Here is a 27678-nt window from a genome sequence, read left to right on the forward strand (position 1 = left end):
GCGTTTCGACAGCAGATTCGATAACTGGGATTGAATCTGCTGCCAATCGTTCGCGCTACACGCCGAATTTCGATCCATTTCGTCCGATCCCGTCGATCGCTCCATGCGGAAAATTACCGTCGATCGCCCGCGGGTAGGGAGCACGTCGCTAGCGGCGTTCGAGTGCCCGACGACCGAAGCAATAGAGCGGCAATACATTACCTGCTCCGCCGGCGTGACTACCCCCGGTCACCGCAGCTCCGTGTCCGCGCTGGTCTTCGGCATGCTTCAGTTCCTCCTGCCCGGCAGGAAGTTTAAACAGTAGAGGGCGCTCTACTGTTTAAACTTCCTGCCGGGCAGGAAGAAGTAAAGCATGCTGGATCTGGAGACCAGAGCGGAGAAGACAGCGGAGACCTGGGGACTGGAGTCGCGCCAGCGGAGCAGGTAATGTATGTGGGCGGGGGGAGCGGCGGCAGCACCACCACCACAACAGATTGTGAATGGTTTCAGGCTGAAATCGGTTCACAATCTGTTTGCAGTAAAGGTAGCCATACGATCCCTCTCTGATCAGATTCGATCAGAGAGGGATCTATCTGTTGGTCGAATCTGATGGCAAATCGACCAGTGTATGGCTACCTTAAGAGTGCCTTCAATGAGGTCCCAGTCCACCCTATCAAAAGCCTTTTCGGCATCAGCAGAGAGTAGTAAAGTTGGTGTAGACTGGGACCTCACCCAGTGTAGGATATTCAGGGTTTTTATGGTATTGTCTCTGGCCTCTTGACCAGGTACAAATCCCACCTGATCCAGGTGAATCAGCTTTGGCAGAAGAGGGGCCAGTCTGTTTGCCAGCATTTTTGAATAGAGCTTCACGTCAACATTAAGTAGAGATATTGGTCTGAAGCTCTTGCAGAGGGCGGGGTTATTCCCTTCTTTCAGCAATACTGAGATGTGGGATTCAAGCATATGGGGAGAGAAAAGGCTCCTTCCCGGAGATTCCTCAGTAGTGAAATTGAAGGCCTTAAGCATATGAGACGAGACGATAGAGGTGAACCTTTTGTAATACTCCGGTGTGAACCCGTCCGGCCTGGGGGCCTTGCCGGATGGAGTCTGAGAAAGAGCTATATGAAGCTCATCTTCCGAGAGGGGCTCCTCTAGTAATTTAATGTCTTCTGGGGTGAGTTTAGGCATCTTAGAGCGGATCAGATATTCAGAGATCTTAGTCCTCCTGTCCTCCCTAGATAATGGAGATGAATTGGGATGTAAGTTGTATAGTTCTGCATAGAAGTCCCTGAAAACCTTGTCAATATCCTCATATTTATGGTGTATATTTGAGTGCTTATCTTTAATTTGTGGGATGTAGTTAGCAGTCTGTTGGACCTTCAGGGCTTTAGCTAGAATGGAGTTACATATGTTGCCAAATTCATAGAAAGTGTGGCGACAGCGCAGGGCGGCGTATTTAGCTTTGAAGAATAATAAGGATTTGAGTCGTTCCCTCTCCTTGGTTAAAGAAGCCAAGGTTGAGGGGGAGCCTGTACCTTTATGACTCCGCTCCAGTTCCCCAATGTTAGCCAAGACCTCCCCAATTTCCCTGTCCCGTTCTCTTTTACGCCTAGCCCCCTCTCTGATAAGCAGTCCCCTGACAAAGCATTTGTGAGTTTCCCACACAACCATGGGAGAGGTGTCTTGGGTTGTATTTATCTGAAAAAATTCTTCCATCTCAGATGTAATTTTAGAAAAGATTTTTTTATCCCCAATGAGAGATTTGTTTAGGCGCCAGGAAGCAGGCCCTCGTCTATTCTTCCCCAGGTTAAAGTTAACTGTGACAGGAGCATGATCCGAAAGGTGTATATTGCCAATGGTGGATGCATTGGAGACCGAGAGCAAATTGTGTGACACAAATACATAGTCGATTCTTGTGTAGGAATTGTGAGGAAAGGAGTAAAAGGTGTAATCAATTACGGAAGGGTTAAGCAGCCTCCATACATCCACCAATTGCATAGAGCGAAGTAGGGATTTGCACTTACGTAGCAGTTTGTGAGAAATCGGGGACTTTTTGGAAGAGGAGTCAATTTCAGGGTCCAGAGTGAGGTTAAGGTTGCCACCTAGCATAATGCTGCCCTCTTCAAATGAGCTTACTTTAGCTAAAAAGTATTGTAAGAACTGCACTTTTTGCACATTAGGTGCATAAAACGAGCCAATAGTGACTTTCTCAGTGTAGATTGTGCCTTTAACAATGTTAAACCGACCATGTGGATCCTGATATTGATCTATCAGTGGAAAGGGGGTATCCCTAGAAAAGAGAATTGCTGTCCCTTTAGTTTTGGAATCCTGAGGATAGCTAAAGTAGGAGGTATTGTAGTATCTATTAAAACGTTTTGGCACTGATGGACCCTTAAAGTGCGTCTCCTGTAGGCACACTATATTGGCACGCTCTTTATGACATAAGTGCAACAAGGGAGATCTTTTTAAACATTTAACCCCTTGGCGTTGAGGGAGAACAATTTAAGTGATTGCTGGAATGATTGTGAGAAGGAGTGGGCACCCAGGGAGCAGACACACGATCCTCAGAGAAGTAATGGGAGATTGGAATATAGTGTAGGTTGAGAGAGAGAGAAAAGAGACATATAGAGAGCGTGTAAGATACCACGCATAACCAGACAGGAATACATGAACAGTAATCATATTACCTAGACTGACGGAGCACGCTCCAGTCTATGAGTGAGATGAAACTCTTGACCGAGGGGTTTACGAGTAAACCCTCGTCTCTACTTGGCAAATCGCCCAGGGGTAAGGAAGCCCGCAACCGAACAGCAAAAAGCTCCCATTCACCCGGGTGACCGCATGTTATCTATATCATAACCTCAGTGAAGACATCAACTTATGTTAAAGGAGAACTGAAGAGAGAGGTATATGGAGGCTGTCATGTTTATTTCCTTTTAAACAATACCAGTTGCCTGGCAGCCCTGCTGGTCTATTCCTCTGCAGTAGTATCTGAATAAAACCAGAAACAAGCATGCAACTAGTCTTGTCAGATCTGACTTTAAAGTCTGAACCACTGAAACACCTGATCTGCTGCATGCTTGTTCAGGGGCTATGGCTAATAGTATAAGAGGCAGAGGATCAGCAGGGCTGCCAGGCAACTGGTATTGCTTAAAAGGAAATACACATGACAGCCTCCATATACCTCTCTCTTCGGTTCCCCTTTAAGCATCGTGACGTGCAAGCAACCATACAACTTTTCAGCGGCTACAAGTTAGAATTATAACATTAAGTAATCCCGATTCACTACCCCTATGTATCCCTTGTTATCAAAAAGTCTAAAATCTTGGAGGCCATTGTACATCTATTCAGATTTCGTTGTCAGAGGAGGAGGCCCAAGCCAAATGCAGATGGAGGGATACAAGCAGATTACTATTATTGGTTCAGGCCTCCACCCCGCAAGGAAACCAAAATGAAAGGAAAAGGAAAGTTTGTCTGTTCGGCCAATCCCATTATAACCAGAACGCCCTTTTTTATATGCCCACAAACAGCCAGCCCCGTGGCCGCGTGTATGGTACGAAAGAGGGGCACAATACCTTTTAGATGCTATCCCCCGCCTCCCCCACCCCCTAAGTCCTTCACCCGCACCTCCCAAACCATAGAATTGTTCCCCATAGGGGATAAAATGATAATATAGGACATTAAATAAAAACATGCAGAAGTCTTAAGGCAAGCACTACAATGATCTAGCAATCCCTCATTTAGGGTTCAGCAAAGAAAAAACCCCATATACAGTAGTGTGATCCGGAGACATAAGCGCTTCATGGGAGGGAGATGCGGCAGACTTTCATCGGATGTAGGCAGGGGAGCCGGGGAGTAGGGAAAAATATCCGAGGAGAACATGGGGTACGGTCAGAGGCCGTGAGCAGTGGACAGTTACTGTCCAAATGGGGTAGCCCATAAACTTGCATGCAAACAGTTCCTCTATGTGACACCGTTGTCTGGGTGCTGTACAGTTAAGCAAAGGACACCTCCAAAGCAAGTAAGCGTCAGATAGGGCACATCTGAAGGCAACATGGGGGGATTAGATCAACATATATTAAACAGTACTCACGAGGCTACCCGGCTTAGGCCACTTCTGCTTCTGCGGGCGGCCTGAATACGCTGCATCAGGGTCCCAGTCCGGTAACTCGACCATGGGTAGCGAGAGCTCCTGTGTAAAGGAGGTACGATCCCCAGGCTGGCGTAGTATGCTGGCGATAGAACCTTTCTGGCCCACCAGCTGGAACGGGAAGCCCCAGCGATATTTCACACCGGAGTTCTGCATGACTTGAAGAAGGGGTCGAAGGGCCCGGCGTTGAATAAGCGTGGATGGAGCCAGGTCTTGATAGAGAGTGACTGTGGGGCCTTCCCAGGTCAGCGAGCCCTTATCCCTGGCAGCACGAATGATGTCCTCCTTGTCGGTGTAGTTGTGTAAGCGGCATATAACATCACGCGGTTGGTCCTGAGGAGAAGGCATAGCCCAGAGGGCTCTGTGCGCTCGATCGAATTTGAGTTTTTGGTCTGCAGGACGATTAAGTAAGCTGTTAAAGATAGTGCGTAGGGTGGGCAAGATGGCGTCTGCCTGGATGGATTCGGGTAGGCCGCAGATCCGGATGTTATTCCGGCAGCCTCTATTCTGCATATCCTCCATTTGTGCCTGGATCATCTGTGAGGACGATTGATGCTTCTCACCATCATCTTTGAGGGCCGCAATTTCAGCGAGTTGTGCTATATCTGCTTCTGCAGATGTCACGCGGTCTGAGAGGCCTGTGATGTCTGAGCGGATCGCCACAATTTCTGCCCTCGTAGATGAAACGATCTGCTCCGTCTGCTCATCGAGGTCTTGTTTCGTAGGAAGGCTTCTCAGGTACCTCCATATATCTTCCAGTCCATTTACTGGTGTGGAGCTGACGCTGCCATCGGGAGAGGCTTGGGAGGTAGGAGATGACGGCTCCACCATCTTGGAGATCTCCTTGTCGGGGACAAGCTTCTGGAAGTATCGGGTTACCGGTCTCTGACAGGGGGTCTGAGGTTGGCGATCCTTAGTTTTATCCTTCCTCTCCTTTTCTATGCCACTTAATCACAGAAACAGCGGGGGTTGATGTCTAAAAGCTGGGGTCCGTTAAAAATGGCGCCATTTATCGTAGTTAAAAAACGGCGCCCCATAGAGAACCATTATCACTAGTTATTTTTCGTTTTTGACAGCTAAAAAATGGCGCCGGCTTTAAAAACGATATTTATCGTTTATATTTATATTTGTATTGCTCCCAAACGATATTTATCGTTTTAACCCCTGCTTTGCTGCCGTTTGGAAAATATCTGCCCGCCGGCTTTAATGTTTAATAGCAAAGCCCCCTTAAAAGCTAAAAACACCAAATTTGCAGGGAATGTTAAGAAGAATATTGTGAACAAGAGGAAAAAAAAATCTTTCAAAAAGACCTTATAGTTTTTGAGAAAATCGATTTTGAATATTCTTCTTCTGACCGTGGGAAAATTAAACGCCCGCCGACTTTAGCGGTTAATAGCAAAGCCCCTTTAAATGTCAGAAACACCAAATGTGTAGGGAATGTTAAGAAAAATAGTGGGAACACGAAGAAAAAAAAATTGTTCAAAAAGACCTTATAGTTTTTGAGAAAATCGATCTTAAATCTTCAAAGGAAATGTAACTATTTAAATCGCGTACTGACATTCCCGTGGAAACTTTTCCCGCCGACTTTAGCAGTTAATAGCAAAGTCCCCTTAAATCCTAGCAACACCAAATTTGCAGGATATGTTAAAAAGATACTGGGAAACAATATTTAAAAAAAAAAATTGAAACATTTTATTTATTTATTTTTTAAATTAAAATTTTTGGGTTATGTTCAGAGTGTGGGAAAAGTTTTGAAAAAAATGACGTGGGGTCCCCCCTCCCGAGCCTCTGTAACCCCTTGTCTCCCATGCAGGCTGGGATAGCCAGAATGCAGAGCCCCGGCCGACTGGGGCTTCGCACCCTGAGCTATACCAGCCCGCATGGTCCATGGTATGGGGGGGCTTCGGGGGGGAGGGGCGGCCAAGCCTTCCCCTCCCCCCCGGAGCCCTTGTCCAATCCATGGACAAGGGGCTCTTCCCCACCTCCGGTGCCCCAGGAGGAGGTGGGGGCGACGACTCCCTGGGGGGGGTTCATGGTGGCATCTGGGAGTCCCCTTTAAGAAGGGGAACCCAGATGCCTGCCCCCCTCCCAGGAGAAATGAGTATAGGGGTGCAGGAGTACCCCTTACCCATTTCCATAAAGGGGTAAATGAAATAAAAACACAACAACGAGAAAAGTCCTTTAATGTTCTAAATTCACCAGAAATACTTACCTGTACCTTTAAGAAAAAAATCCCACGTCAATTAGGTCCCACGACAGTATCCTCCATCTTGCGACCTTCAGTTACATGTTGATTGAAGATCTCCGCCGCCCCGACGCGACACACGCCGCCTCCGCCGCACTCACTGCTCTTAGCTATACTTAGTATAGCTAAGAGCAAAAAGCATCTTTAAATTTTAGCTCCAATGGTCCCCATTGGTTCCTTAACAGACCAATGGGGATCAGGAGGATCCCCATTGGTCGATAAGGAACCAATGGGGAGCCTTGGAGCCAAAATTTAAAGATGCTTTTTGTTCTCAACTATACTAAGTATAGCTGAGAGTTGCGTCTATGCGTCTATATAGACGCATTAGCGCTAGCTGCCGCTGCCCTCCCCGCCTCTCCCCACCTGTCACCCTCACCCATGCTGGCACCCATGGGTGCATTGGGTGTCAGCATGGGTGAGGGTGACAGGTGGGTGGAGGCAGGGAGGGCAGCGGCAGCTAGCGCTAATGCGTCTATATAGACGCATAGACGCAACTCTCAGCTATACTTAGTATAGCTGAGAGCAGTGCAGCGGAGGCGGCGTGTGTGGCGTCGGGGCGGCGGAGATCTTCAATCAACATGTATCAGAAGATCGCAAGATAGAGGATACTGTCGTGGGACCTGATTGGCGTGGGATTTTTTTCTTAAAGGTACAGGTAAGTATTTGTGGTTAATTTAGAACATTAAAGGACTTTTTTCGTTGTTGCGTTTTTATTTCATTTAACCCTTTGTGGAAATGGGTAAGGGGTACTCCTGCACCCCTATACTCATTTCTCCTGGGAGGGGGGTGGGCATCTGGGGGTCCCCTTCTTAAAGGGGACTCCCAGATGCCACCATGAACCCCCCCCCCCAGGGAGTCGTCGCCCCCGCCTCCACCTGGGGCAAGGGAGGCGGGGAAGAGCCCCTTGTCCATGGATTGGACAAGGGGCTCCGGGGGGTAGGGGGAGGCTTGGCCGCCCCTCCCCCCCCGGAGCCCCCCCATACCATGGACCATGCGGGCTGGTATAGCTCAGGGTGCGAAGCCCCAGTCGGCCGGGGCTCCGCATTCTGGCTATCCCAGCCTGCATGGGAGACAAGGGGTTACAGAGGCTCGGGAGGGGGGACCCCACGTCATTTTTTTTTTTTAATTTGCTATCAAATTTTTTTTTTAATCTTCTGAGTGTGGGAAATAAATTTAAAAAAAAAACGACGTGGGGTCCCCCCCTCCCGAGCCTCTGTAACCCCTTGTCTCCCATGCAGGCTGGGATAGCCAGAATGCGGAGCCCCGGCCGACTGGGGCTTCGCACCCTGAGCTATACCAGCCCGCATGGTCCATGGTATGGGGGGGCTCTGGGGGGGAGGGGCGGCCAAGCCTCCCCCTCCCCCCCGGAGCCCTTGTCCAATCCATGGACAAGGGGCTCTTCCCCACCTCCGGTGCCCCAGGAGGAGGTGGGGGCGACGACTCCCTGGGGGGGGGGGTTCATGGTGGCATCTGGGAGTCCCCTTTAAGAAGGGGACCCACAGATGCCCACCCCCCTCCCAGGAGAAATGAGTATAGGGCTACTTTGTACCCCTTCCCCATTTCAACAAAGGGTTAAATGAAATAAAAACACAACCACGAGAAAAGTATTTTAATAATCTTAATTAACCACAAATACTTACCTGTACCTTTAAAAAAATGTTCCCACGCCAATATATCCTCGGAAATGATCCAACGAATAACAATATCCTCTTATCTTGCGATCTTCAAATAGCTTGATTGCAGATCTCCCACGCCAATTAAAATACTATACCCTACAATGCGTCCTGCGTAGGGACGCATAGCACGGCTCCCGCTGTCCTCCCCGCCTCCTCACCTGTCACCCTCACCTAGCCTGGCACCTGGTGCACCCATGGGTGCCACCCTAGGTGAGGGTGACAGGTGCAGGCAGGTGGGGAGAGACAGCGGAGCTGGCAGCTATACGTCCGCACAGGACGCATCCTAAGGTATAGTAACCGGCTCATAAATGAGCCGGTTCTTTTTGTATTGAATCAAATGAATCGATTCATTTGATTCAATACAAAAAGAACCGGCTCATTTATGAGCCGGTTACTATACCTTAGGATGCGTCCTGTGCGGACGTATAGCTGCCAGCTCCGCTGTCTCTCCCCACCTGCCTGCACCTGTCACCCTCACCTAGGGTGGCACCCATGGGTGCACCAGGTGCCAGGCTAGGTGAGGGTGACAGGTGAGGAGGCGGGGAGGACAGCGGGAGCCGTGCTATGCGTCCCTACGCAGGATGCATTGTAGGGTATAGTATTTTAATTGGCGTGGGAGATCTGCAATCAAGCTATTTGAAGATCGCAAGATAAGAGGATATTGTTATTCGTTGGATCATTTCCGAGGATATATTGGCGTGGGAACATTTTTTTAAAGGTACAGGTAAGTATTTGTGGTTAATTAAGATTATTAAAATACTTTTCTCGTGGTTGTGTTTTTATTTCATTTAACCCTTTGTTGAAATGGGGAAGGGGTACAAAGTAGCCCTATACTCATTTCTCCTGGGAGGGGGGTGGGCATCTGTGGGTCCCCTTCTTAAAGGGGACTCCCAGATGCCACCATGAACCCCCCCCCCCCCCCAGGGAGTCATCGCCCCCACCTCCTCCTGGGGCACCGGAGGTGGGGAAGAGCCCCTTGTCCATGGATTGGACAAGGGCTCCGGGGGGGAGGGGGAGGCTTGGCTGCCCCTCCCCCCCAGAGCCCCCCCATACCATGGACCATGCGGGCTGGTATAGCTCAGGGTGCGAAGCCCCAGTCGGCCGGGGCTCCGCATTCTGGCTATCCCAGCCTGCATGGGAGACAAGGGGTTACAGAGGCTCGGGAGGGGGGGACCCCACGTCGTTTTTTTTTTAAATTTATTTCCCACACTCAGAAGATTAAAAAAAAATTTTGATAGCAAATTAAAAAAAAAAAATGACGTGGGGTCCCCCCTCCCGAGCCTCTGTAACCCCTTGTCTCCCATGCAGGCTGGGATAGCCAGAATGCGGAGCCCCGGCCGACTGGGGCTTCGCACCCTGAGCTATACCAGCCCGCATGGTCCATGGTATGGGGGGGCTCCGGGGGGGAGGGGCGGCCAAGCCTCCCCCTACCCCCCGGAGCCCCTTGTCCAATCCATGGACAAGGGGCTCTTCCCCGCCTCCCTTGCCCCAGGTGGAGGCGGGGGCGACGACTCCCTGGGGGGGGGGGGGTTCATGGTGGCATCTGGAAGTCCCCTTTAAGAAGGGGACCCCCAGATGCCCACCCCCCTCCCAGGAGAAATGAGTATAGGGGTGCAGGAGTACCCCTTACCCATTTCCACAAAGGGTTAAATGAAATAAAAACGCAACAACGAAAAAAGTCCTTTAATGTTCTAAATTAACCACAAATACTTACCTGTACCTTTAAGAAAAAAATCCCACGCCAATCAGGTCCCACGACAGTATCCTCTATCTTGCGATCTTCTGATACATGTTGATTGAAGATCTCCGCCGCCCCGACGCCACACACGCCGCCTCCGCCGCACTGCTCTCAGCTATACTAAGTATAGCTGAGAGTTGCGTCTATGCGTCTATATAGACGCATTAGCGCTAGCTGCCGCTGCCCTCCCTGCCTCCACCCACCTGTCACCCTCACCCATGCTGACACCCAATGCACCCATGGGTGCCAGCATGGGTGAGGGTGACAGGTGGGGAGAGGCGGGGAGGGCAGCGGCAGCTAGCGCTAATGCGTCTATATAGACGCATAGACGCAACTCTCAGCTATACTTAGTATAGCTGAGAACAAAAAGCATCTTTAAATTTTGGCTCCAAGGCTCCCCATTGGTTTCTTATCGACCAATGGGGATCCTCCTGATCCCCATTGGTCTGTTAAGGAACCAATGGGGACCATTGGAGCTAAAATTTAAAGATGCTTTTTGCTCTTAGCTATACTAAGTATAGCTAAGAGCAGTGAGTGCGGCGGAGGCGGCGGAGGCGGCGTGTGTGGCGTCGGGGCGGCGGAGATCTTCAATCAACATGTAACTGAAGGTCGCAAGATGGAGGATACTGTCGTGGGACCTAATTGACGTGGGATTTTTTTCTTAAAGGTACAGGTAAGTATTTCTGGTGAATTTAGAACATTAAAGGACTTTTCTCGTTGTTGTGTTTTTATTTCATTTAACCCTTTATGGAAATGGGTAAGGGGTACTCCTGCACCCCTATACTCATTTCTCCTGGGAGGGGGGCAGGCATCTGGGTCCCCCTTCTTAAAGGGGACTCCCAGATGCCACCATGAACCCCCCCCCAGGGAGTCGTCGCCCCCACCTCCTCCTGGGGCACCGGAGGTGGGGAAGAGCCCCTTGTCCATGGATTGGACAAGGGCTCCGGGGGGGAGGGGAAGGCTTGGCCGCCCCTCCCCCCCGAAGCCCCCCCATACCATGGACCATGCGGGCTGGTATAGCTCAGGGTGCGAAGCCCCAGTCGGCCGGGGCTCCGCATTCTGGCTATCCCAGCCTGCATGGGAGACAAGGGGTTACAGAGGCTCGGGAGGGGGGACCCCACGTCATTTTTTTCAAAACTTTTCCCACACTCTGAACATAACCCAAAAATTTTAATTTAAAAAATAAATAAATAAAATGTTTCAATTTTTTTTTTAAATATTGTTTCCCAGTATCTTTTTAACATATCCTGCAAATTTGGTGTTGCTAGGATTTAAGGGGACTTTGCTATTAACTGCTAAAGTCGGCGGGAAAAGTTTCCACGGGAATGTCAGTACGCGATTTAAATAGTTACATTTCCTTTGAAGATTTAAGATCGATTTTCTCAAAAACTATAAGGTCTTTTTGAACATTTTTTTTTCCTTCGTGTTCCCACTATTTTTCTTAACATTCCCTACACATTTGGTGTTTCTGACATTTAAAGGGGCTTTGCTATTAACCGCTAAAGTCGGCGGGCGTTTAATTTTCCCACGGTCAGAAGAAGAATATTCAAAATCGATTTTCTCAAAAACTATAAGGTCTTTTTGAAAGATTTTTTTTTCCTCCAAAGCAAGAAGCGTCGCTTAAAGGACAACTCAAGTGAGAGGGATATGGAGGCTGCCATATTTACTTCCTTGTAAGCAGGGCCGGTTCAAGTAACAATGGGGCCCTAGGGCAAAATTAGCCTGGGGGCCCCCCAACAGACACCCCCCGACCAAAAAGCGTCATTAGAAGCCCTTTGTTGCAGCCAAACTTCCCCCCTGGGCCCCTGAGCTGGCTGCTGACCCTCCCCCAATCACCTCCCAACTTAACAGCCCTTTCCAGAGTCCCTGGGGAGAAACAGTTAAGATGGGGAGGGACATCTTGGGGGCCCCTACAGGCTCTGGGGCCCTGGAGCAGCTGCCTATTTTTTCCTATGGTAGCTCCGGCCCTGCTTGTAAGCAATACCAGTTGCCTGGTTATTCTGCTGATCCTCTGCCACTAATACTTGTAGCCACAGACCCAGAACAAGCATGCAGCAGATCAGGAGTTTCTGACATTATTGTCAGATCTGACAAGATTAGCTACATGTTGTTTCTGGTGTAATTCAGACACCACTGCAGCCAGATGGATTAGCAGGGCTGCCAGGCAACTGGTATTGTTTAAAAGGAAATAAATATGGCAGCCTCCACAGAGCCGGGACAAGGTCCTCCAGCACCCAAGGCTGAGACACAAAAGTGCGCCCCTCCATCCCTCCCACCCCAGCCATCACACACTGATTGCTATTAGACTAAGAGGCGCCACAGGGCCCACAACCCCCCCAACACCTTAATATCTAGTTATCTGGCTTGCAGTCACTGTCATGTATCCCTTTTTCTTATTTCTTTCTGCTTCAAACACAATTAGGAATGACAGCTGAATGAATTCTGCGCCCCCTCCTACACTGCGCCCTGAGGCTGGAGCCTCTCCAGCCTATGCCTCGGCCCGGCCCTGATCCATATTCTTCTCACTGCAGTAGTCCTTTAATCTCATGGCTGCAGTCACCATCTGCCATTGCAGGAAAATAAAATCTGTTACCCCCCACCTCCTTCCCTCTCAGATACCACAGAATACACCCACATACTCTAACCCCACTCTTTTTTTTTTGTGGCTAACACCAACTATAACCTTTTCTTGTGGGGAAGTTTCTGTAATCATGTAATGTATTCCTCTCCTCGCTCAGGGCATTCAATAAATAGCCGTAAAACTGCTGTGCGCAGGTAACACTATGCAATTTTACTGTTACTTACAGTATGCCAGTTACATAGTGTGTACATGTTGCTAGTTTAAAACGCATTACTCAAATACTGGAAGGCGCGTTACCCTAGCAACAAGCGCATTATGTTATACAACAATATGTTCATTTCTTCCCTTTGTTATGCATGTGTTCAGGAAACCACAAGCTTCAATAACCTCTGTGGACTGGCTTCACTTAAACGCCTTTGCGCACTTTTGCAGATGGTGGATATTTTGAAGACTAGTAACATTATCTGCATCATTTGGGCATTGTCTATTACATAAATAATTAACATCTTTCCATTGAAGCTGGCTGTATGTTCCATAAATCAGGGACAGGCACAGCTGTATAGGAAAGTGCACAAGGCATTAAACGCGTTTACATTTCAGCGAACGCTCTGCCTGCCTGTGAACATTACCAAGTGCATTTCACATGTCAGAGAATCCAGCTAAACACTACTCAGTTTTTGACAGGGAGACACTTTTACTTTCACAATTCTGTTTTAATGCTGTTTACGCTGTCAGGAGTTACAACAGTTCTATTATACAGATCATCGTTGCTTTTACTTTCAGTAACAAAACACTCAAGACTTTGATTAATCTAAAATGAAAAGGAAAAAAAAAACTGTTTTGGAGCTTACTGTTACCAAAGTTGGGCTCATGCTGTCAAGGGCGAGTGGTGATACTTCTTCCTTGTCAGGAAAATGATGCATTTTTACCAGCCAGGTTTATTACCCATAGTGCAGTAGGAGCCTATCATAACCACGTTTACTTTATATTGAGGGAGGGGCTGCCCCAATAACCTATACTGTTGCTGTCCCACCAACATCATCTGGCACAGGAACTCATATTCATACAGCAGAGGCGCTTAATTTGAATCCTTGTGCAGATTGTTTGATACTCCTCCCTATATTGCCTGATGAAGCGGGGTTGAACCTGCGAAACGCGTTGCATTTCTTTTTGGAGTTCCTAATAAATGTGTTTGACTGTCTGAATCGCAGTCGTTGTCGTGTCTGCTTGAGGGAGGTAAGACCACCACTTCCTCCTTTAATTTTGCCATTTAGGTTGGTTTTTAAGCTCATTTAATATAATCTTATACTTTTGGCGCCTCTGTTCATTGTATATCATATTCATACAGGTTTATCAGGGTTTGAAACACTTGGGCTGGGTGGTCAGTCTCTCATGATGCCCTTGGTAGGTGTTCAGTTCCAAGTAAACAAGGATAATTTATTTAAAGAACTGCCTCCACTCTGTCCCGCTCGCCGCCCGTAAAGATAAAGCATTCCTGCCCGTGCGTCCATGTCATCTGGCGCTTACTGCGCCTGCGCACAACTACTGCACAGGCGTAGTACGTGATAGCATGCTCGCGCAGGCGCAGAAGAGCTAACCCGCCGGCGGGGTTGTGATCTTAACGGGCGGCCAGCGGGACAATGTGTAAGATTGGGGCTGCAGCAAGCGACTGAGACTGCTTCTATGAGCTGGAAGAAGCCCCAGGTGAGTAAAATCTGTTTGATCATTCTTGCATCTGAAGTCCTTTAATAATCTTCCCTTCTTTCACAAATGTTTGTGAAAGTAGTCTGCATGCCTAAGGGCTTAATTTTATACACCTATGGCCATAGAAGTGATTGGAACACCTAAATTCAAGGAGTTGGAGCGGCGAGCCAATACTTTTGGGAATATAGTTTATATATTCAAATATATACTGATAAGAATATAAATTGAGCTACCATATTTTACCTGAGAGAACAATTTACCTTGACTAAAAACCAAGAGGGCTTTTGCTCTCACCATCACTCTGTTCATATGCCACTTCCACCATTCATCCCACCACCAGTGCTGCCTCTGTCACTAGTATGTTGTTCTCCCCCTGGCAGTCCTCTGTCACTTGTCTAGAGCAGAGATCCCCCAGTCACCCCTTTCTCTGCATTTACAGCATACAAAGTTTGGCTCGCACACCTTGAGTTGAGTGCAATTCTTCTGCGTTTATTTCTGACCGGGACCCTCCGTGGCCCCGAAACAATTGTCAACACTTGTACTTAATCATGCAACAAACGCAGAAGAATTGCACTCAACTCAAGGTGTTCGAACCGAAGTTTGTTTGTATGCTGTTGATGTCAGGGTGACATAGCCCGGCACCCAGGTTCAGCACCCGACACTTTGGTATGGTGTGCCAACCCAATCCTGCATGACCTTTTTCTGTATTTAGGCATGAAGAGCACAGCTAATACTTTCTTTCTCCCCACACTGGTTAATCTGAGGATTGCTCCATGGTGTTCTCCTTATTGGCCATGTTTTGTGAGATCCCACAAACATGGAAGAACACTTTACATGTTGCTGTGTTATGATTTCTTCATTCATGGCTTTAATGCAATTTTTCATTGATCTGAGATTGCCTTTACTTACATAAATGTGCATGTAGTGAGACATTAGTCTCATTGAGCTGCTCAGATTGGCCAGCTTGGTAGCAGTCATGGAATATTTTAGACATGATTAGTCGGCATGCTCAGTACTACTGTAAATAATCTATTTTCCTCTGATCTCCGGATTTACTTAGCTGCATTGTGTTTCTGGACTTCACCCTACAGCCTACAGTATTTCCTCATAAACTATGCATTGCATTGAAGAAATCCATTGCTTCATGTTTGGACAGTGTGGCCACACTACACTGAGGGCCCTTTCATATTTATGTGCATTTTCGCATGCATTTTTGCATCACCGAAACTCATGATTTTAGGCAAGTGTGACCCCTGCATCAGGAATAGTTTTATTGTAGTAACTACCCTCTTTCATATTGCTTTCCCTAGTAATACAATAGTTCCCCTTTTATTTATAGTTTTCCCTGGGGTCTAGTTCCCTCCTTCTTCATATTTTTTTCCTTGGTAGTCTACTGGTCCTTCCTCTACCTTTATGGCTTTCTTTGGTAAACTAGTTGTCCCCCATACCCCCTCATAGCTTTCCATGTAATTTGAGTCCCCCCCCCTTTATTGTTTTCTCTGATAGATTAGTGGTCTTCCTCTCCCCTTATAGCTTAATGTGGTAGTGTAGCGGCCCCCCTCTATGTTATAGCTGTTCCTGGCAGTCTAGTAGTCTTTCCAACCCACTCTTAAAGAGACACTGAAGCGAAAAAAATTATGATATTATGATTTGTATGTGTAGTAAAGCTAAGAAATAAAACATTAAGATCAGATACATCAGTCTAATTGTTTCCAGTACAGGAAGAGTTAAGAAACTCCAGTTGTTATCTCTATGCAAACAAGCCTTTAAGCTCTACTACTTTCAAAGTCCTGGAGAGGGCTGTTATCTGACTTTTATTATCTCAACTGTTATTGAACTATTTACTTTTTCTCTGCCAGAGGAGAGGTCATTAGTTCACAGACTGCTCTGAAAGAATCATTTTGAATGCTGAGTGTTGTGTAATCTGCACATATTATAGAATGATGCAATGTTAGAAAAAACACTATATACCTGAAAATAAAAATATGAGAATATTTTCTTTGCTGCTAATCTTCTAGTAATTATTCATAGTACACAACCAATTCGTTATATCATATTTTTTTTCGCTTAAGTGTCTCTTTAAAGCTATCCCTGGTAGTGTAGTGGTCCCTCTTCCCCTTATAGCTTTTCCTGGTATCTAGTAGCCCCCATCCACCTCAAATGCTTTCCCTGGTAGCCTAGTCATTCTTCACATCTCCCTTATGGCATTCCCTGCTAGTCTAGTGACCCCTCCTCCATTGTTGCTAGCCTCTTGTTTCGCATTGGATATGGTCCTATCTTGCTGATGCAGGCATGTCAGCTGGGATCTGGTACATGCAAGTACAGGAGTCCACCTGCAGTAGGAACCACAGGAGAGGGACAAAACTGGGAGAGGTGAGAGATACTTATCCAGCATCACTTCCTGCCACTACCCTCTAGTGAAGGGGGAGTGGGATCAGGTAGGGTGGTATATTTCAGTTAGTCCCCTAAATATTTCCATGGCTAAAAGGACGTACATACTGTATAATGTAGTGCTGTAACAAGTGTTTTAAGAAGATCTCCAGGTTGCATGAAATGGTTGAAGTTTAAGTTTTTAATATTAGTTTTTATTCTAAACTAGTACAGAATTAGTAGTTATAATATGAAGTTCCTTGCTTTCATTGTGAATTGACAGCCACATCAATAAATATACACAGCACAACCATTAGAAAATGGATTGTTATATCAGGACCAGTTTTTTTTTTATTGTAAAACTGACTATTATTTGGCAGTCTGGATCTTTAGATGCCTTAACTGTGAACATTTGAAAGTTATTCTCAGGAGTAAATCAGCCAAAGCTGTCTCTTCTATTCAAGGAACAGATTGGAGATAAGGAACATAAGAGGAGACCTTAAAATTTCAAAATGGTATATTTTGTCTTCACTACAACGACATAAAGTAACAGAAGTATGATTCATATTCTCTATAAAACCAGACTTCCCTTTTACATTCAGATTTTAAAGATAAAGAATTGGAATTTATAAAGTTCTCTGTATCTGTGCCTTTCAAAGATCACTATAACATTGTACATCTGTCTCTGAACAAGAATGTGCTTCCTAATATAAATGGTAGCTAGTGTAGTGTGACTGAGAGTTTGAAGGGTCTTTGGTTATATTTAAAGCTCAATCCCATTTTTTTTATTACAGCGTATCCGAGCTAAAAAAGGAAAAAATCCATTGACCATATTGCACCAGCAAAATTATATATACAAAGTACAATAGTACTACCTAGCTAAGGCCCCGTTCACACTTGCGTTTTGGCATGCAAACGGACTGGATCCGGATCGTATCAGGACCTGATCCGGATTGGAACCGTACGGTTCCGATCCGGATCCGGTCCGTTTGCATCAGGACTGCTTCAGGCTGCCATCCGGATCCGTGGGGGGGAAAAAAAAACAAAATACCTTAAAATTTGTTGGTCTGCAGAAGGTGCACCTGGTGCACCTGTAGAATCAGGTCCTCCGCTGTAGGCCTCACCTCCACCTCCGACATACTGCCAAAACAGCTCCAGCACTTATGTCACTGCTGCTCCACTCCAGATATAAATCCTCATAGGAAGTGGGGTAGAACGTCCAGTGTTGTCTCCAGTGTGTTCTGTGCTTCCGTTTCACATTGGTTTTCTTTATCCGGATGGTGCAGTCAGGCTCCGGTCCGGGTGCGGACCAAAAAATAGCGCATGTTGGAAAAGTGTCCGGAGTCCGGATCCGGTCCGGCTCCATACTGTACGGAACGGACGCGTGTGAACGTCCGCATAGCCTTTGCATTGCTATGCGGAACATACGTTTCGTTTGTACAGTATACGGTCCGGATCCGATCAGGCGGATCCGGGCAGGGAACGCTAATGTGAACCGGGCCTAATCCTCCCCCACTGTTGAAAATTTCTGATAAGTGAGTTTCTGTCCCAAATTCAGCCTACCACTATCTAATGAAAACTCAAACACAACCTAAAAAATGGAAATGCAGCCTAAAATTGCAAACGCAAACACAACCTAAAAAAAAACAAAAACAAAAAAAAACATGCTGACAGTGATTTGCTTTTTGAATGCTTTTGGGCTTCAGATAGGTTCTGCAAAAATGTGTCTGCTCAACATACTTTTATGCTGCTTACACAGATGATATCCTACTGTATGTCCACTACACATGCTAGATTGCGATCTGGACATGGTGATGTGATCTAGCACATGTAGCGGTCACCTCAAGCAGAGTGGGCAAAGTTTGGTGGCAGAGTAGAGAGAGAGATACTTCTCAGCCACGGGAACTGTAAGCCTACGGTGAGAGCCTGTGTGTAGCACAAGTGTGTATTGGTATCCCGCATGTAAATGCGCTGGTTTTATTGGAACCCTGTTTTGGAACCTTTTATGGAAATAAAAAGTTGTGAAGTTTTTACACTATGGAGGCTTCTATTTGTCTTAAGTGATTGTGCTGGAGGCTGCTGGCTGGAGCTAAGAAACAAATCACTAGGGCCCTTCAATTTGGTGAGTTCCACACTGTTGAGTGTTAGGATGGGCAATCACCTTGAAGCAGCAGAAGCAGCAGCAGTATATTGTGCAACAGACAGGCCCAGATTTACATCAATGGAGCCTGTAGGCACAAATGTCCTAACAACCTAGACCTTGTCCTCCATGAACTTACATACCCCCTCCGAACTGAAACCGCAAGTGTGCTGGCTGTCCCAGCTGTGACTTCTCCCTTACTTCTCTTGCCCGTCATAGCTACAGGTGTCCCTTAGCATTATGTATTCAGAGGTACCCTCAGTATTAAGTAGGTGTCCCCAAGTATTAGGTAGGTAAAGAAACCTCAGTATTAAAGTGGTCTGAAAGTCAGCATTTCTACTTTGCTCTAAAAGATTCCTCACAGCTTTAAAGCTACTACTGTATCTCAGAATTTTTTTTTAGCAGAACATCACTGAAATGGTTAAACAAAGCACTTTGTCCTGCTATTCAGCTTCAAATCTGCATCCAAACTGGAGATAACAGTATCTTTGTTTACATTACAATGTTGATACAGTTCTCTGTAACAAGTAAAAAACACTTTCCGAGAAGCTGTCTGCTTCAGGCACACGCACAGTTCAGAACAACTCATTAGAAGATTAGATTGTAATAAAAAGCAGTTGGAATAAAATGCAATGGAAGCTTTCAGGGGAAGAAAAACTACACTTTGGAAACTTGTAATTTGTAGACAGACAATATTACTTGTGCACAAAAGCAAATATGATAACTGTATGCATAATAAAAAAGTAGAAAACACATTTTTATTGAATGTTATGTCAGAGTTTTAGACCACTTTAAGTAACTAGAGGTACCCCCAACTGAGTGGAGCTCTCGTCAGTGGAATGCTGAGAGCCGGGTGAGTAACCTCACATTTACTCTCTGCTCGGGACTCTACATAGGGAAGTAGGAAGGAGGGAGGCGCTAAGGGAGGGGAGTGAGCCGCCATTCAACCATCTGTCGCCTACAGTGCCTTATGGTGAATCCAGCCCTGGCAACAGACATATTTTTGCAGGACCTAAGGTCCAAAAGCATGGACTATTTGTGCTATACATTATTAATCTTTATTTGGACATTGTTTTTATAGTTAAAATGAAGGTTTTTATAGTTAAAATGAAGGTGCAGCATCTGCACTATTTTGTAACATCTGGTATATCTATTTGTTATGTAACTCATTTTTGCTAAGTGCAGCATTGATTGTATTGGTCACATGATTGGCTCATGCGGCAGTGGGAAGTGCGTTCTTGACAGCTGAGGAATAAAACCACTAAGAGCATAAGAGAGACTGGCTGGATATTGTGTACATATAGAATTGGAGTTGTAAAATGTGTATGAAATATGGAAGAAGCCATAGTTAACTCCATTAGTTAAATCCTGTAGGATGGAGCAAGTTCTGAAACTGCAAATTGGAAGTCTGTTAGGTGGAAGTATACATGAAAGAAGAAATTGTAACGTCAAGTACAAAAAGAAAAAGAAAGCCACGACTGTGAACTAGCAGATTGATTCAGTGCTAATCCTTGTGCTACCGCTTAAAAGACTACTACTATTATGTGTTACTATTTAAATTTTCTTCCTTTTACTTTTTCTGCTGTACAGAAAAACACTAGCCACGTCAGATACTACCATAGAGAGCATCCAAAGGTAGAGCAGCCTCTAGCAAAGCTTGTTATGCAAGGGCATAACTACAGGTGTAAAGCGGGGAAGGGGGGCAAAAATCTGTGCAATATTCGATTAAAATTCCGAAAAACTGATCAGTGATTTTATGCAAGTCATGCCCACATATACCATCTTTTTAAACTTATTTTACGTTTCATACCTTTTTTGGCGCCTGCAGTTGTGTTTTTTCTTATTTTTAACTTTATGCATATGCACAAATAAATATTGCAAAGCAGTGCTGATTCTTCTTCCAACGCCATAGCCTTATACTTCTTGCAGCCAGAGCACGTATTTGCCTCCTGGGCATTTATATGTATGCCATTTAGCATCAATGCTTTTCTTGTAGTGCTGACCTACTGTACTTCTCTTTTTGCTCATTATACTAGTACATCTACCTTATTCTCCTACAAGTGATATACTACACCAGATCAAGAATGCAGTGTCCTTGTGTTTTTTTCAGTGCTGGGCGTAATGGAAAAAACTACGCTTACGGATCATTACGCGTAATTTTACGCTATTACGCATTACGGAATTACGCTTACGGCGTAGACATTTATTTACCGTTCATGTCTGTAATTACGCATAGCCCTTACGCAATTACGCGTAAGAATACCGTATTGCAGGTTGTTACGTTATTGCCTTACGCGTAATTTCCTACTAACAATTAATGCATAAGGCCATGCTCCCAAGCGGAAAAGTTGACGCATGGATCAATGTTAGGTAGCCGCCGACTTTAAGGGTTAATAGCAAAGCCCCCTTAATTGCTTAGAGCCTCAAATTTGGAGAATATATTAAGGAGATCAGAAGGAATAAGAGGGAAATTTTTTTTTCAAAAAGACCTTATAGTTTTTGAGAAAATCGATGTTAAAGTTTCAAAGGAAAAATATATACATTTAAAAACCCGCCGACTTTAACGGTTAATAGCAAAGCCTGCTTAAAATTTAGGAACACCAAATTCCCAGGGTATATTAAAGGGATCAGTGGGAATAAGAGGAAAACATTTTTTTTCAAAAAGACCTTATAGTTTTTGAGAAAATCGATTTTTAAGTTTCAAGGGCAAAAATGTCTTTTAAATGCGGAAAATGTCAGGTTTTTTCGCACAGGTAACAATAGTGTATTATTTTCATAGATTCCCCCAAGTGGGAAGAGTTTTACTTACTTCGTTCTGAGTGTGGGAAATATAAAAAAAAACGACGTGGGGTCCCCCCTCCCAGACCTCTTTAACCCCTTGTCCCCCATGCAGACTGGGATAGCCAGAATGCGGAGCACCGGCCGCGTGGGGCTCCGCACCCTGACTATACCAGCCCGCATGGTCCATGGATTGGGGGGTCTCGGAAGGGGAGGGGCAGCCAAGCTTTCCCCTCCCCCTCTGAGCCCTTGTCCAATCCAAGGACAAGGGGCTCTTCTCCACCTCCGATGGGCGGTGGAGGTGGAGGCCGCGATTTCCTGGGGGGGTTCATGGAGGCATCTGGGAGTCCCCTTTAAAAAGGGGTCCCCCAGATGCCCACCCCCCCCTCCCAGGAGAAATGAGTATAGGGGTACTTGTACCCCTTACCCATTTCCTTTAAGAGTTAAAAGTAAATAAACACACAAACACTTAGAAAAAGTATTTTAATTGAACAAAAAACATAACCACGAAAAAAGTCCTTTAATATTCTTAATTAACCATTAATACTTAACTGTCCCTTTAAAAGCCAGTTCCCACGCAATATCCTCGGAAATTGGCTAATCAGTTACAATGTAACAAAGTTGTTACAATGTAACAACTTTGTTACTTTGTAACTCCACCGCACCCGACGTCTCTCGCTGCTCACCCGCCGGCCGCCGCATACACTTACGCTAAGTCCCCGCCGGCTTCCGCCGTCCACTCCACCCACACCTGTCACCCATATACATGCTGGCACCCATGGGTGCCAGCATGTTTATAGGTGACATGTGGGAGAGGCGGGGAGGGCAGCGAGAGCCGGCGGGACTTAGCGTCCTGCACGGACCACAGAGCTCTGAGCTATATAGCTCAGAGCTCTTCTAAGCATCTTTGTATTTGGGCTCCAAGGAGCCCCATTGGTCCTTAGCAGACCAATGGGGTTCCTTCAAATCAGAAGGAACCCCATTGGTCTGCTAAGGACCAATGGGGCTCCTTGGAGCCCAAATACAAAGATGCTTAGAAGAGCTCTGAGCTATATAGCTCAGAGCTCTGTGGTCCGTGCAGGACGCTAAGTCCTGCCGGCTCTCACTGCCCTCCCCGCCTCTCCCACATGTCACCTATATACATGCTGGCACCCATGGGTGCCAGCATGTATATGGGTGACAGGTGTGGGCGGAGTGGACGGCGGGAGCCGGCGGGGACTTTAGCGTAAGTGTATGCGGCAGCCGGCGGGTGAGCGGCGAGTGACGTCGGGTGCGGTGGAGTTACAAAGTAACAAAGTTGTTACATTGTAACAACTTTGTTACATTGTAACTGATTAGCCAATTTCCGAGGATATTGCGTGGGAACTGGCTTTTAAAGGGACAGGTAAGTATTAATAGTTAATTAAGAATATTGTTACCTTACTCCTTCCCCCCTCCCCATTTGAATCCTTGAAGCAGAATTACAGACTGGAATGGCATACAATAAAACAACTACTTTTGTCCATAATGTCCAAGAGTAATGTTATCTGTTACAAATCATAGGTCACCCTTAAGGTGGCCATAAGTCTACTGATCTTGCGGCTGATCAACCATTCGATTCAATAATTATTATCAGATCCTTTGAAAATTGGTACTGCAACAAGCATGCCCGGCTACTGATTTGACCCATTCTGGCCCGAAATTGGTCAAATGCATCAATTGGACATGGTGGGAAATCTCTGGCTCACACGGTCAATCAGGTGTGCGGTAGTAATAGTGTGCGATATCGGGATGATCAACTAATGTCAAGTGCATTAAGATACTTTACCTGTCCGCTTTTGCCGCTAGTGACAAAGGTGCCTATACATCTTTCGCTTTTGCATAGGCGCCTCAAGTGGCTACCAGCATATAGCATGTGGGGCACATGTGTAACGTCACACAAGTGTCCCAAGTGCTATATGCTGGCAGCCATGTGGGCCACCAATGCGGAAGCGGATGTGTGGGCACCTTTGCCACTACTGGCGACAGTGGACAGGTAAAGTATTTTAATGCACAGGCAAAGGGGGCAGTGACGGATGCAGCATGATGGCATCTCGAGGTCGTTTCCTGAAAGATTCCATGCTGAAATCGATGGGGAATGGGCCTGCTGTGTATGGGCAGCCAACAGATTCAGAGAGATCTGTCTCTTGGTCGCTCTGCCCATACATCGCTTTAGATCTCAGTGCAGCGCTGCTGAAGCTCAGATTGCATGGGTTTATATCCAGCTCATTCAAATAGCTGTTTTCTGAGATAGATTAGCCCTCTCCTGCTTAGACTTGGTGAAGCCTGCACACAGAAGGTTTTTGCTGTGTTTGCTTCAGTCTTATCTCCTGCTGTAAGTGATCAAATAAAAGTCTTTGCTGCCAGGAGAGCTCATATTAGCATAAAGCCGGCCATCTTCCAAAATGATCGGTTCCTTTTTCTAAAAGGAATCGCTTTAGAAGGACTCTATTCCCACCAAGAACAGCACATTGATCTTCAATAGATTCCAGCAGGTAATCTTTTGAACAACGATTGAACCACAGTGATGCACTGTTAGATGCAATGAAACGCTATGGTCCGTCAATCTCCCGCCACTCTTGCCCCGCTCCCGATCAACCTAGATTTTCCGTCCTGTCTCATCGAAACTTTTGATCGATTTTGGTCAAAATAGATCAAACTTTGATTGATCACACATTTTAAAGGGATCAAATGAGAAAATTGATATATATATGGGCACCTTTAATACAGTAACTGATAAGACACAGAACAAAGTGATAGTAAGCCTAACCTAAACCTTTCAGGCATTAAACAAGAGTTTGTTCCCAAAAGCTCTTATAAAGTGGCTAATCTATTGGAGCCAGGAACATTTTCACTGTAATTTCTGTTTGAAATCTATGGCATTCTTATGGTTGGCCAAATGCGCTATTAAAAACAACTCAGTAACGTGGATTGACAAGTTTATAAGCATTGCATCCCACTGCCGGTCCTCCCCTTTCTATATTACATCGACAAAGTGTATTTTTTTTACAGATGACTCCTGCAGACTAATAAATTAAAATAAACTTTGATCATTTTTTCTTGCTCTTATTTGACAGATACTAATTTACTTTAGCAATTTGTTTTGCTGCCATGTGAAAGTGCTTATTTTAATTTCCTGTGGAGGGGGCGGGTGGGAGGTGTGAAGTCTCCTTGTCATTTGGGGAGGAGGTAAAGGCGAACGCAACGAGTCTGACAGCCCCATATGAATGTGTCATTCACAAAAGGTGTCCTAGTGTGACAGTTGTGTGCACACGCTCCCTGATTAATTAGATTTGTGCAGAGCTGTAGCATGTAGCGATGTACTGATTGATAGCGGAGCTGCCTTAACCATTTCACACTTTACAATGAAATGTAAGAGGGGCTAAGAGATGAGTGAATCTGCATCACCACCGCAGAGCTTTTAATGTGAAGGGACCCATTATTGATATGTTGTTGCTGATGCTGGCCTGTCACCATGGAAGCTGCAACAGGGAAAATGTGTCGTGACAACTTTGGCTGCAGACTGCTTGGTTTCCAAGGACATCGCTAGGGTCTGCAGACTTGTCTCTGGAAGTTTTGTATGTAGTCTTTGTGGACCGTCAGAGTTTTATTACATCCAGAGAATTCTGGAGAAGCCCAGCTCCAGGGATACATCTAAACACAAGCATTCCACAGCCTAAGAAGAGAGTCCAAATAGTGTTGGCAAGTTCAGCATATATACGAATTTGGAACCTTGTTCCACATTTTGCTATTCAGAACCTGAATGCTTGCACATGCACACCGTGGCAGTTAGCTCACCCTTGTCGCTGCCTCTTCATGCTGCTGTACACCGCGTGTTCCATCTCTCACATAGGGGCTGATTTATTGACATAACCGTGTTTAATCCCATCAGTACCAGCTGTCTTTGGCACAAAAAATGTCTTCTTACAATGAATTGCCGCTATTGCCGTACACGCCGCACACCCGTCGCCTCAGGCCACCCACTCTGCCTTCTCTATGACGACAGAGCTCTGTGAGCCGGTCACGAGCTGCTTTCATTGGCTCCTGACTGTGTGATCAATGTAAGCCAATGGGATTTGCTCACATTGATGACAGGGTCGGGAGCCAATGAAATCGGCTCCTGACCGGCTCACAGAGCTCTGCCGTCATAGAGATCAGCGACGAGATCGATGGGAGCAACGAGAGTGGCGAGAACGCGGGGCAGCGGTGAGGTGAAATCTAAGTGGTATAGGTTAATGAGCTCACACTACACGCTGTCCTCTCAGTGTATTGTGCGCTTTTTACTTATAGCATATGCCATATGGATTCGCTGGAGTGGGGGGGTGCCTATCTAATTACTTTGCATTTTGGCCAAAGGAATAGCAGCGTAAATTCTTGATCCAATAATTGGGCACTCCACCAGACACAGGGATTTGTATGCAGAGACTTTGTGTCCATTAGTAGCAGAAACAGGACATTCTGGGTGGGAGGGTGCTTAGTCAACCCTTTTTTTTAGAGGTCATTGCCCCATTTCTGGTGGGCACAGGATTTTCTGGGGAAGGGGCCATGCTGTTTTTTTTTATTACTATTTTTGTATTACCTCTAAGCTGTGGGTAATGGCTATTTCACATAACAAAAGCACAGTGGTGTGGATTGTCACCGAATGCCTGCTGTGAGCAGGCCTTTTAATTAAGCCACTCATGTGAGACAGGGAAATCATGAAACGTTTACTAACTTCAATTTGAGCTACTTTATTCACAATCTTCAGATACACTTTTAATTTATGCACATGGTTAGATGCTAATAAACTCCAAACTTTGCTCATGCCTTTTTAGCATCAGTGAATGATACAGTAACCTTAAATTGGTGTGAAACTCAGCATTTTCTCTTTACTCTAAAAGATTATTTACAGCATAAAATCTACTACCACAAAACATTTGTAGCAGAACAGCATTCAAACAGTTAAACACAGCACTTTGTTCTTCAGTGGAAAGCTCCTTGCTTCAGTGGGCAGCCTCCGAAGAGGTGATAACATTCCTTTGTCTGCTACATCCCTAGCTGTGCTGAAAATGAGCTCCCAATACCTTGTGAGACTTAGATGTATTGAGTGGCACTCCCTTCTTACAGAATTGCAAAGAAACGTGTATGTGGCAACAAGCAAACAATATGTCTCTCACCCTTCCTCCAGTGACCTCGCGTCCACCTGCACAGACGTGTGCTCCTCGGATCGTGGCAGGAACAAAGACTGTCAAACATGAATCAGGGAGAGAAAGAAGGAAACATCCGGGCACCATCCGTCTTTAAATGCGTGGCGGTGTTTATTGGTTATAGCAGGTCACATACCATTGGAGCTGTCAGCTAAACATCAATGTGCTGGTGGTGGTGAGTTGGAGGTGGGGGTGCCAGGTGTCAGTCGGGGCTTGCGACGGCCGTTTCGCGTCTACTAGACGCTTGGTCACGCTGCGCTCCTATTCTATCCAATAGGAGCGCAGCGTGACCAAGCGTCTAGTAGACGCGAAACGGCCGTCGCAAGCCCCGACTGACACCTGGCACCCCCACCTCCAACTCACCACCACCAGCACATTGATGTTTAGCTGACAGCTCCAATGGTATGTGACCTGAAAATGAGCTCCCTCTGCTGTAGAAACAGAGAGCTGAGAAGTGATCACTGGATAGATTTTAATATATAGAGAAAGCAGCTATGCAAGAAAATGCAATGGCAGCTTTCAGAACAGATACTGTACTTTGTGAATTTGTAATTTGTAAACAGACAATATTACTTATGTACAAATGGGTAATAAAAAGTAGGAAAACACATTTTTCTTGAATTTTATGTCAGAGTTTTATCCCACTTTAAAGAGGCACTGTAATGACATATTTTAGAATGCAGTAAATCGTTTAGGAGGATACCCACTTTAATGGTAATTTTCCTGGTTTCAGCATGATAAATACTTCTTATAGCTATAGTTTACTGTGAATTGGTATGTAACCCTGCCCTCCCAGTGATGTTTAGCCTAGGCTGTTTTGCCAATGCCACCAGCTGTGATAAATTGTATATGTATAATGTAAATTGGGGTGAGGAAAGATTTAACAAGGGGCAAACAATGAATAAATCATTTATACATAAATATTGTAAAAAATAAATAAGCAATTTTATTCATTATTATTTTCACTACAGTTCCCCTCTAAAGGTCAACTGACCTGAGAGGTGTATGGAGGCTGCCATATTTATTTCCTTTTAAATGATGCACCCTGCTGATCTTTCATGCATCATTAGTGTCTGAATCACAAACCTGAAACAGGAATGCAGCAAATACAGT

The 27678-nt window shown here is 45.8% G+C and overlaps 1 long non-coding RNA gene across 1 annotated transcript in view; it reads left to right on the forward strand.

Moving 5' to 3' along the window:
* LOC137521360 (uncharacterized) overlaps positions 1-27678 on the forward strand; it is a 284522-nt gene that overhangs the window by 149234 nt on the left and 107610 nt on the right. The gene's annotated exons all lie outside the window — the stretch shown is intronic.

Source organism: Hyperolius riggenbachi, chromosome 6 (genome assembly GCF_040937935.1).
Source record: "Hyperolius riggenbachi isolate aHypRig1 chromosome 6, aHypRig1.pri, whole genome shotgun sequence".
Classification (NCBI taxonomy): Eukaryota; Metazoa; Chordata; class Amphibia; order Anura; family Hyperoliidae; genus Hyperolius; species Hyperolius riggenbachi.